This window comes from Anas platyrhynchos, chromosome Z (genome assembly GCF_047663525.1).
Source record: "Anas platyrhynchos isolate ZD024472 breed Pekin duck chromosome Z, IASCAAS_PekinDuck_T2T, whole genome shotgun sequence".
Taxonomy (NCBI): domain Eukaryota; kingdom Metazoa; phylum Chordata; class Aves; order Anseriformes; family Anatidae; genus Anas; species Anas platyrhynchos.
Window position 1 is genome coordinate 28,305,883 of NC_092621.1, and position 12,342 is coordinate 28,318,224.

The 12,342-nt window shown below is 42.4% G+C and overlaps 1 protein-coding gene across 4 annotated transcripts in view; it reads left to right on the forward strand.

Moving 5' to 3' along the window:
* Positions 1 to 12,342, forward strand: part of KANK1 (KN motif and ankyrin repeat domains 1) — a 125,682-nt gene that overhangs the window by 21,552 nt on the left and 91,788 nt on the right. For 2 of the 4 annotated variants that reach the window (XM_072030827.1, XM_038170256.2), the window contains exons 1-2: positions 69 to 174; positions 10,426 to 10,553. The gene's annotated coding sequence lies outside the window, so the exon portion shown is untranslated. Of the gene's footprint in view, positions 1 to 68; positions 175 to 10,425; positions 10,554 to 12,342 lie in introns of those variants that run through there. The other 2 variants (XM_038170255.2, XM_072030828.1) reach the window with 1 other exon arrangement.

The window sequence follows — 12,342 nt, forward strand, 5'->3', positions numbered from 1 at the left end:
ATTTGTTCACGGATGAAAGAATGTGTGGCAAATACCCAGCGTAATTATGCATGTTTCTAATGTTTCAGCTTGTATAATACCGCCCACCTTCCCAGAGAGGTCAAGTTACTGTTTCAGGCGTTGCAGTTCAATGATGTGCCGTGTGCTAGAGAGAAACGGTGGAGTAACAACCCTGTAAGTTTAGTCCTTTTTCAATTTTTTTGTGAAATAGTGAAATATGCCCGGTTTCGTGTGGCTGAGTAGGTTTGAGTGTTACAGTCTAATGGGCTATTTAAAATATATCTAAATAGGGGAGTACTTGCAGCTTGAAGTGGTGGTTTGTTTTTGAAGGGTAGTACTTAATGTTGTGAAAGTATTACAGAGAGCGTGTAACGCGTGTGTGTGAGAAATTCCTCCGTCGGTATCTCCGTGGTGGGCAAGCAGCATAAAGGATACTGCAACATCCTGGATTGTCCTGTACAAATCAAAGTCTGTTAGGCTGGAGCTGTGGCATGACAGCGATCAAGTTAGTGATTTTTTTTTTTTTTTCCATCGGGGGTGATCCTGAGCAAGCACTCTGAGCCCTCACATTGTCATGATGAAGCAGGGTTGCAAAGCTTTGCACTGGCTTTTGCGTGTTTTTCTTCTGTCCTCTCCCTCCCCCGCCTTCTGCGGGCTGTACTTGCAAATGAAAGTCTGCAGCTTTTTGGGGAGAATGGGTCTGGGTTGGGTTGCCTTGCTCTGTGACCTTCGTGTTTTATGAACTGTATGTACAGAGAGGATTTTTGCAATTTTGTTTTGCTCCTTTTGGCTGGCTCTTTGAGGGAAACACATTTAAAATAACAGAATTCACTTTTGTATATCATTAATTTTCTCAACCTCTACTCCCCCATACAAGTAATTAGGTAGCTGTTAAATTACAACCTCAATGCTTGTGAGTTGGAGCTTGAAAATCCAGTGTACTGTATTGTTGTAATGTCTGTTTTCCAATCTTTTTTTTTTTTTTTGGCAGAAGGGACGGGAATTTTGACACTTGTGTGTACTTCCTTATAGTAGAATTTCTGATCTAGCCCATTGCTGAATATACTACCCGTGATAATTTCAACGGAGAAGACTATCCTGACTGGCACTGCATGTCAATAGTGCTTGTCTTCCCCTTGCTATTTTTTTACCTTGTGTTAGGACAAGGACCAGCTACTCCCCTGCTTAATTTGAGGGACACAGTCAAACATTTCCTTGAAATATAAAGTTGAAATGAAATTGGGGAAAGCAGTTTTATTAAGAGCTAATGGTGGGACTCTGGAGGACAATATCTCCTTTCTTTGGGAGGCCACATGATTGCTTACTTTTCTTAGTCACCAGATCCCTAGAAATTCAGAATGACTTTGGTTTTAGCTCTTCTTGCTCAAGTCATTGATACAGAACATCTGCAACAGTTTGCCATATTTCTTGTTTTTCCTTTTGCACAAGGGAAACAGCATTGCGATGACAGTAACCCTCAGTGATACGTGACTGTTCACACTTCTGCAGATCAGTGCTGTGCAGCTAATTAAACTCATTAATTCATTCCATCTTCAAAGCTTTAGGCTGAAAGCGTGACAGAAGCACATTCTCATCTTGGTTTGGCATCAAAAATTCCATAGAGCCATAACAGAAGGACTGTGTGTGGTGGGTGCTGAGGGCTATTTCAAAACAGTGATGGATCTTGGAGATTATTCTACAGTAGCTCATCCAAAAACCCCATCTTTTGGGAGTAAGTGCTTTGGAATCTCATTAGGGAGATGGTGGTAACACCCATTTGAAAATCCCAAAGGTATGTGAACAAAACAGATATAGAAAAGTCTGAGCTGCAAAGCAGAATGACTTGGTCCAAATTTTACCTTGGTGCCAGAAGGGGATGTTAGTCCTATTGTCTTTTTTCCCCTGAAGCCTCAGGATGTTGCCAGTCCCAAGACAAAGTGGGACCAGAGCTCCAAGCTTAGATAAGGAGATGTGAAGGACATGTATACTTTACCATGCAGGTTCTTGGTGTGGTTCTCAAGCAGATTAACTGCTTTATATATGTTTTGTTTTGTTATCACCTTTAGCTGTGTTATACCCATGAAGATACATTGTGATACCTGATGCTGGGGAATCAGCTCATACGAAATGAGGGGATGGAGCAACAACACAAAGAAAGGGCAGTTTTTACAGAGGCTTGCTTGTGCTTGTGTTGCTTGAAATCCAGCAGTTAAGACTCTTTGAGGCTCATCAATTACTAGTGTTTGAGCTGCTGTTTCAGGAGCTAATGACAACCAGCTCTATATCTTTAACTTAACTTTGAAAGTTAAGTGTACTTAGTGAAGTAACCTTCTTCCTTTTACGGGCTGGCAGAGCTTCTCCTTAATGAGAAATTCTCTTAAGGAGAAATTCTGAGGAGCTTCCCTCTCCTGTTGGACCATCTGTGATGGGACCAGAGGGGTATGCAGGTGGCTCTCATCAGAAGAAGCCCATCTGTATGTAGTAACTGAGCAAGCAAGGAAGTTTCTTATAGCCCCTTTCAGTGTCATTCTCCCCTTTTCCAGTTCTTTTTCACTGTAGAACAAAAGGATGACCTTCACAGCCTTTGGTAATCCCTGGTCTCCATACAGGAGCAAGCACAGATTTATTAGGTACTTTGCTTGCCAGAGGGGTTACATGGTATGATATTGTGACCAAGCAAAGGATATAACTGGATACAGTATGTTTAAAAAAAAAAAAAAAAAGGTGTATTGAGAGGTTAATTGAAGACATCTGTAGCTGAGAGTCACCCTAGTTTTCCATCTTTCTTGAGTTGTTTTTAGGTAACTTGCTTCAGTTGTGACACCCTATCTTCACTCCATTCATTGCCTAACATTTAGCCCATCTAAACTGGCTGTGTAAAATCCATCTTGCTTTAGAGCAACAGAAAATATGTTGCACTTCTAAACCTAGGCCATCTGACTTGTGATGGCTAAAGTCATCTGGATAGATAACAAAGAATTTGGCCCCCCTACAGAAAGGGTGGTGTGAGAAAGGAAGAGGAAAAAAACTTGTGTATGTTGATGACTTTCCCTCCTCTTACTTGCTAGAGTGACACACTCCATGAGCAGTGACTTCCCTGCAAATGGGATAAAAGAAAGCTGGGTGAGCTCTAAGCACTCTCAGTGAAGTTTCACGTATGATAGTAGCATCAGTTAGAGAATGGATAGTTGTGCTTATCCGTTTAAGAAGTTAGCCTGTTTCTTGTTAGGGCTCAGATTGCTGTCTGCCAGCTAAAAATCTGGAGTGGTGGCTGTGTCACAGAACTGTTTGTCCTGCTAAGCAAAGATCACCCTTCAGAAAACTCAGGATGAACTCTGCTATTTACCTAGGCAAGGTATTGGAGGAAGGAAGGAGTAGGGCATGTTCTGGCCTCTGAGGATTCAGTGATTTGAGTCAGTCTCATCTGAGTTGACAGCTAAAGGTATTAAGGCTCAGCACATCTATTCATGTGGATTGTTGGATTGTACTGTTCTGTGACAATCTAGACCAGTTTTGCTGGTTAGAGACTAAAGTGTTTACCCAAAGTATCATTGTTACTGTGTACCATCCAAAAACACTCAGCCTTTGGGTCAAAAAGTATTAATCACTTTGGAGGAGACAGCTTTTATTAGTCTTTTCCATGGGTATCTGATATGTAGATGTGTGTGAAAGAAAGATTACTAGTTTTGAGAGCAATCATGTAGCAAATGTGTTTTCTTAATAACACCTTTCCACTTCTGAGCAGATGCACCTTGGGTCCAAGCATGAGAATTGCAACTAACACCAGCTTATCTAAGGGCTATTTCATTTCTAGCAATCTGATTATGCTTTTTACAGTGGTGCTTTTCCCAGTAGTGTAGAAATGGTACGTGACCAATTCAGACAGACTTGTTTGAGCGCTTGTCGTCTGTGATAGGAGCAAGGAGGGCTTAAAAGCACTTTGATGCAGTTTATGTGGTTTGTCCTTGTCTGAATGCAGTGCACTTTCCAAGATTAAGTTGTCCCTGTGCTTTTGCCACAGGAAACAGTGCGCTTGTTCAAACCAGTCACTTTTTCCATAGGGCTAGAAGTTTTCAGACTGATGTAGTGCAAACCAAGGGACAAGGTGAAGCTGCCCTTTGTTGTGCTGTTACCTCTGGCCCTGCAAACTAACTGAAACATGAGAAGCCAGCCTTGCCCGCCAGGTTCTAGCTGATCTTGTGTATCCCATTTACCAGCAATATGAGTTCTGACACTAAAGTAGCTCATGCATAAATTCATGGGGCTGTGCTTTGTAGGTCTGCCTTGCTTGAGAGTCCATCCTTTACGTCTAGGACATTGTTTAAGTCTAGGACTTTGAGGATTGTCTGGGAAAGCCCTGGTTTTAAATGTGGATTAAGGAGGTAGAGGAGAAAGAGGGATGGACAGGGGCTGTTCTCTGAAACTGCCTGTTCTGCCTGGTAGTAGAATGACTTTCTGTCTTGTTTTGTGCCACAGTGAATGACACTTCTGTGTTCTCCTGTTCTGCACTGTTGGGCAGACTATGTTCTGTTGCAGGTTGTGTTGTATGCCAAATGTTCCCTTTTCTTCTTGCTCTCTGCACGTTCAAAGACCAGTTCCTATTGGAACAGGCACTTAAAGCTGCTATTCAGTACATTATTACTTACGGTGTGTGTTTTAACAAGTCAGAAGCTCGAAGTCCATTTGCAGTATATGAAGAGTTGGTTTCTGTACCTAGAGGTGGCATCAGTTATAGCAGATAAGGTAGCTGCTGTTCTGGCTATAGCCCAAGACTTGTTTAATCACCATAATGTTAAAAGGAAAGTTGTGGAGTTGGTTTGGCAACAACTTAACTTCTTGAAAATGTGCTAACAACTACAGTGGCTCCATTATCTGCTATTTGGAATGTACTAACTTGTGAACACTTACATGAGCACGTACAAGCACCCCTCCTTGCCGTGTCTGGGGACCAGATGAGAAACTGGACTGTTGTGGGGTGAACTGCTGCTGCTGAAGGGCTGATAGACAATCACCATTTTTACAGTTATCCCTCTGAGATGATTTCCTGAAACTTCTGTGCCAACTTTCAAATGCCAAGAAGACTGTCCATAAATACATCCTCTTATGGTCCTCCTAACAGCTTAATTATCCTCTGTAACACCAGTCAATTATTTTACTATTTGGTAAGAATTATTTAAGTGTATAGTTTGGTGTTGTATACCATAGACCCCAGATTTAAATAATAATAATAATAAAAAAACTATATGGCAGCTTCTGAGTGGAAACACCTCTCTATAGGGATTCATCTTCAGCGTAAAACTCCTCTTTTATGCGAAAGACACTGCGGGTGTGTGTGGGTGTGTATGACCAAAGAGCATGATACATTGGCATGGGGAGATTCCCAAGACAGCAGTGTAGTCATGTTATCATGGCGTCCTGCCCAGATTAATTAGTGTCTCTGCAAGGTTAATTAGCATGGTGCTTTGTGCCATGCAGACGTAACCTTAGTTATTCCCTTTAGCAATTATGAGATCTTATGCCAGTGAAGTGTACGAAGATGCAATATTGCTTTTGGCTACTTGGGGGCTTTCTGTCCAAAAATACAGCACATTCACTAGGAAATAATGTGTTTACTTCTAGAAATGCTACCTTCATGTACAAATCTATTTTAAAATGTTTTTTCCCCAGTGAGAGTAATTACCCTTTGGGTGCTATGCAGTGCATCTTTAACTGACTTTGAAGTGTTTGACACAACATCTAAGGCATATCTCAATATGTTATCCAGGCATGTCCTTGCAGTTGAGGGAGCTGGTGTTTTTTTCAGACCAGCATAAATTCCTCTTTAGATAAGTGAATCTGACTGTCTGCTGGAGGGAGGTACATGTGCTGGAGGTGTGTGTGGGAGGAGGTGTTGAACAACATTAAAAAGGAAAAGAGGAGAAGATGGAGTAGTGGAGTACTCTGCAGAGATCTTGTCAAGCTGGAATATGCCTGTGAAGTACATAGATTTTCCATGAGAAGCTGCTGAAGCCCTGCCTACGTGAGTTTGCAAAATATCTATTACATAGTGAGCTTTGTTTAAATTGAAAGTATTATCAAGGTTAGAGCTTTCTGTAAAGATGACAACTTTATCAGTCAACTTGCTCCCTTGGTGTAAGTAAAATCTCTGCTTAACTGTTTTAGTATGTCTGTTTTCATTTCTGCTTATCTTTGCTTCTACTTAGCACTCAGTTGTGTTAATCAATTAAGTCAGTTTTCTTCCTGGGACTGAATTTAGATTGCCATTTGCAAGGCAGTTTAGAAGAACAATTGCTTTTTGATACAAGATACATACATCTGTTTTATACAGATTCAAATTTTTCTTGAGATGCTGCATATTTTTCTAAATCTCCATTGTGTCAGAACGTTTTCTAATGTTTGATGTTTTGATTAACACCTGTTAGGTGTGGTTTGTTCTCTCCTTAAGGGAACATGGGTGTGCAGCATAGTGTTTTTGTTTTGGTGGGGCTTAGGTATGTAGGAGTATGATTGTGTGTATTGTGATTTGTTTGGGCTAAAAGGCAAAGCTGAAGCTTTCTTCCTATCTGGCATGGAAAACAGTAAACTGTGTGATAAATCTTAGCTCCCAGAGAACATCTGACTTGTGTTTTCTGAGGTGCAACTCTCAAAGTTATCACTTGCTCATCTTGGAGCTCAAACCATTCCCTGGTTGTGGCCTTTATCACACAGTTGTGCTGTCAAACTGATCTGCATCAGGTGTGGGCACAAACACTCATGAGATGAATGTGAGTACCTGATAAAGACAAGATGGCTTTGGGAGGGCATCCAAAGACAATCTTTTGAGGCAAAAATGATTTATGAATAATATCTAAACAATCATGACACCATGATGTGTGGATGAGGCTTTCTGAGTACGGTAATAGGTATTTGAATAACACTTTTATTGTCCTCAAAATGTGAGCCTGGCTGTGTAACTGACTGTCTTGAAGATCTGAAGTCTTGGCATCAGTTTGAAACTCTTACAGGAAGCTGCTTTAAAACTTTCCACAAAAGTGTGGAACAGGAGATTATACACAAACACCATGACTTTGGTGTTTGCCATTATCTGTGAACATGTAGCTCCAAGGACATAATTGTCTTCTAACATCGCAAGTTTCCTCATGTGTTAACTTCTATATTGTGTAGATGCACTGAATGCTATTTTAAAGTTCAAGTAAGGGGACATCTGGGGCATTTGGATTTCTGGTTTTGTAACAGATGGTGTATTTAGGATTTTTTTCTAGAGTGTAACATCTGCTTGGGTTTTCCTGCAGAATCCTTCCTCTCTTCTCCTCCCACAGACAGACCCTTATACTTCCTATGATTCTGTAATATTAAGGGAATTATTTAGGTAGAAATGGACTTCGGATCATGTAGTTCCAACACCCTGCCATGGGCAGGGACACCTCTCTCTAGATCAGGTTGCTCAAAGCTCCATCCAACCTGTCCTTGTACACTTCCAGGGATGGGGCATCCACAGCTTCTCTGGGCAACCTGTTCCAGTGCCTCACCACCCTTCTTCCTTACATCTAATCTAAAGCTACCCTCTTTTAGCTTAATATACTAATTTACACTTTGTCCTCTTGCTACTTTCTCTGACAAAGAGTCCCTCTCCAGCTTTCCAGAAGACCCTCTTGCAGTCCTAGAAGGCCACTGTAAATTATCTCCCTTGAACTGGTGGCCAGCTGTCTTTTGATGCAGTCTGGATCTGGTTGTCTTTCTGGGATGTGCAAGCTTGTGTAGTTTTTCATTCATTAGTACCCCCAAGTTCTTCTCCATAAGGCTGCTCTCTATCTGCTGGTTACCTAGCCTGTATAGATGGGCAGGATTGCCCTGACTCAGGTGCACAACCTTGCACTTGGCCTTGTTGAACCTCATGTTTTTTGTACAGGCCCACCTCTTGAGCCTGTCCAGGTCCCTCTGGATGGCATCCCTTCCCTCCAGCATGTTGACTGCACCACACAGCTTGGTGTTGTCTGCAGACTTGCTGAAGGTGCACCCAAGCCCACTGTCCTTATCACTGTCAAAGATGTCAAATAGCTCTGGTCCCAGTAGAGACTCCTGGGGAATACCAAAAGTCACTGATCTCCACTTGGACATTGAGCCATTGACTTTGGCTCTAAGTGTGACCATCCAACCAATTCATTATCCACCAAGTAGCCTATCTGTCAAAAAGTGTCTCTCCAATTTAGAGACGAGGATATTGTGTGGGACAATGTCAAATGTTTTGCACGAGTCCCAGTAGATGAAGTTGGTTACTCTTCCCTTAACCATCAATGCTGTAACTCTGTTGTAGACAGCCACAAGATTTGTCAGGCACTGTTTGCCCCTTAGTGAACCATGTCAGCTGTAGCAATCACTTCTCTATTCTATGTGTGCCTTAGCATAATTACCATGAGAATCTTCTCCATGATCTTGCTAGGCATAGATGTGAGACTGCCCTGTAGTTCCCTGGGTCTTCCTCTTCTCCGTTTTTAAGAACGGGGGTTGTGTTCCCCTTTTCTAGTCACTGGAAGCTTTGCTGGACTGCAACTGATGGACAGTGACTTAGGAACTTGCATCTACCAGTTCCCATGAGATCTGCAGGTGTATTTCATTAGGTCTCAGAGGACCTTGTTCACCTTCAGGTTCCTTAGACGGTTTCACATCTGATCCTCTCCTACAGTGGGTAGTTCTTTATTCTCTCAGTTTGTGCCTTTACCTTTTGTGACTCCAGCCATGTGGCTACAGCATTTACCTATGAAGACTGTGGCAAACAAGCTGTTTGAGCAGCTCAGCCTTTTCTATGCAGGTTGAAGAACTCATTCATGTTTTGCTCATTGCAGGGAAAGTTTATCTTCCTTTGCTGTCCCATGTGCTTGAAGAAACCCTTCTTGTGTTATTTGATATATTTAGTCAAACTGAGTTTCAGCTGTGCTTTGGCTATCTTGATCCTCTCCTTGCACTCCCAGGCCACATCCCTATAATCTTCCCAGTATGTGTACCTCTGCCTCCAGTGCCTATGCATTTTGCTTTTGTGTTTTAGTTTGGCTAAGCAGTCTTGTCTTAATCAAGCTGGTCTCCTGATGTCCCTGCCCAGCTTCTTGCATGTTGGGATTGACAGCCCTTGTGTCCTAAGAAAAATGCCACTTCTGTTGGTTTTTGAAGACAGTTACCTTTAGGAGGCTATTTTGGGGGTTTGTAAACAGAGTAGAATTTGAAAAACGTATATGTAGAGGCATTGGTCCATGTCTTGCTTTGTGTGCCAGTTTATCTATTAATTTACAGTAAAAAATATTTAATTCCTACCTGGTATGATTTACTTGTATTCCATTAAACCTGCACCTTTATAGTTACACAGATTGGGCCAATGATCACCTTGTGTTCTCATACCAAAGCTCTAAGAAAGTACACAGTTAAAACCTGATGTGTTTTTTTTCCATAAAATAATCTTCAAACCTCTTAAGTAACTATGTTAGATATAAACTGTTCTCCTGTCCTATCCCTTGACAGCTGTCAAATGTGCTAGCAGCAGCAGCATGAAACTACTCAATGTCTGCATACAGAAGGTCTCCAGCACAGCCCTAGTGTACTGACTTGGGACTGTACCTGCAAATGGTTGTGAGACAGGATGCATCAGAGCCAGGAACGGGGGTCTTGGTGGCATCTGTGTGTGTGTGGTTCTGCAAAGTTAGCTTGTTTTAGGAGTTAAACATGCCAAGTGAGTTGGAGTTGAGAAATAAGTGGTCTAAACCTTGGTGGCAGAATATGAATTGCTGTGGGAAAAAGGGAAAAGCCATCCTGTGTGCTACAGTGGTGCAGCTATGAACTTCAGTCTCAATGTCTTTACTGTGTAAGAGCTAGGAGTATGTGCAAATTCTTGCAAGATAAGACTTCTAAAAAAGCCTACTAAGGGAAATGGGACAAAGCAGGCACTGCCTCTTTATTGCAGTTTATAAAATTCTTCCATGTCATTCATATATAGAAGCATCTTCCCAGGTTATATAGCACTGCTGCTTAGCTCATGTGGGCTTCTGCTGCATTTCTCAGTTCAAATTAGTACCAGGTTACCATTCTTTAGACATTTAGTGCTGCATTTCCATAACTGGTTTATCATGACATGTCTAAAGCTTTGTTTCTATGCATTTGCATTGACTGTTGGTTGAACAGAGTTCTTAAGCTGGGAAAGCACTACAGGGTGACATATTGGTTGCAAGATGCATGTTTTCTTTCCAGGGTACTGTAACCAGAATATTGCTTGTGTGCACTGCACCTTGGAAGCCAAAAATGGCATAACCTTTCATATTTGTGATTATTGTGAATTTCATTATTGTTTAGTGGCATGGCATTACCAGGCATCTGCAGCTTTAAGCATGTGATATATTGCCCAACATGTACAATGACTAATTTTCATTTCTCTTCTTGTAGGATGAGTTTCAGATTCCTGAATGTGCTGTCAAGTGCTGAAGTATTGAACTAGCTGATTCTCCTGCATTATTTCTGAAGCTTAAAGCTAAAGAGAAGTAGAGGACTAGCATTTCTGTTAATCTTTTAAGGTAAGATGCAGCTTCTTTGTTGGAGGAGGGTAAGGGGAGAGAGGGAAGATAATAAATAAATACGGTCCCACACATTGCCTCAGTCCATCCCTTGCTTTATAATAAACCATACTAACATGACACCTGTATTTTGTGTATTAGACTGGACCAGACTGCCAGTATTTGTCAGTTATGGCTAAATTCACTGAGCCTCAATGGGGTAGAAATAAGATGCAATGAAGAAGTAACTTGACTTCTTCTCCTAAATCACCAGTTCTAGTTTCTTTAAGTGCTTGTATAACTGTCTATTAAAATGCCTTAATGCTTCATCTGTGTATTAATAAGTTTTAGTAGTGAAAGGATTGTTTTCAGTCTACTTGCTGTCAGGTTGAGACATTCTTCGTCAGCAAAAATACGGGTAATAAAAACTGAAGACTGTAAAAGACACGTCTGTGGCTGAAAAAGTGACCATTCTGCTGCTGCTGCTGTCATTCTTTTCATTAATACTTGTATTTTGCACCCATCTGTTTGGATTCATATCTATATTGTCTGCTTCATGGTAGTAGTACTGGCTTTTGAGCTGCAGACAGGCACAGACTGAAGCTGCCCAGAGTGTGTCCGCACAACACCCCATGCATGCACAGCACAGTCTCCCATGCCCTGGTCATTTGGGTGACTAGGGACTCCCAAATTAAGCATGTGGTAAGCCAAACCTGGAGAGCTAATCACTTTGTAAAGGGCCTCTTTGCCACTGACTCCTGGATTCCCTCAGGTTTGACAGCTGCTATCTGAAGTGTCCACTGACTCCTATTTCTGTTTACTTTTAGGGCTTGTTACCCTCCACCTCATTACATGCACCACAGTGTGCTGTGGTTTGTGTGAGGGGGGATCATCTAGAAATGAACTCGTCTCTTGACAAGCAAAGATTGAACCTGCAAAGATTGTAGTTTGAGTGCAGACAGACCTGGGGCCAGCACCTTCCAAACCAGCTCTGGGCTCTCACTCAAGCTGCTGCTCTCCTGATGCTCCTCCTTTTTTGGGGGAAAGGCACTGGGAGGTGAATCCAGTCTTTTCTGCTGTCAAAACTGCTTTGTACAGGGAGAAAGCAGACACAACTGCTTCTGGGCCCCAAGGCAGGGCTGTAGCTGGCAGGGAAGAGAAATGCTTAGAAAAAAAGCTAAATAAGGAAACTTATTATCACTGTGCCTAGGTTTGTCCCAGTTCCTGTGTGGCTGTGTGCCACAGCCCTGTCCTGGCTGTGGAAGTGCATGCCCTCAGCCAAGCACAGCCTTCTGAGCAAAGGAGATGTGGTGGTGGTGGGGACACTGCCAGCTTGCACTGGCATACCCAACCTGCATACCTTCTGCAGTGGGGAAGGTGTCAGTAAATGAGTGTAGTCACAGTGTGGATGCCTGGGGGCTTGTATGGATGGCAGTTCAAGGTGCAGGATGGGAGAAGAGGGGAGGAGGCTGTGAGGAAACGTGCAGGCAGAGGAAGAGTATGAGTGCAGAAAGGTTGTAAAACCCAGAGCAGCCTTGTATCAGCAGTCATGGAAAGACAATAGCGATGATTGCTGACTGCCTGCTACTTCTCAGGAACGATGGGGTAGCACATCAGATCATTAAGGAACAGGACTGTGACCACAGAGCACGCATTTTGTGTTTGTACAGATACCTCTGCAATAAGAGGTGATTTGCTGTCTGACATGCTAACATACCTCAGTGCTTGCCCTGTGGGTTGCAAGGCCAGCATCCTGCTGGAACAATGTGCTTGGTGGAGATGGCCTGAGAGTTTTTTGTGCATCTCTGAA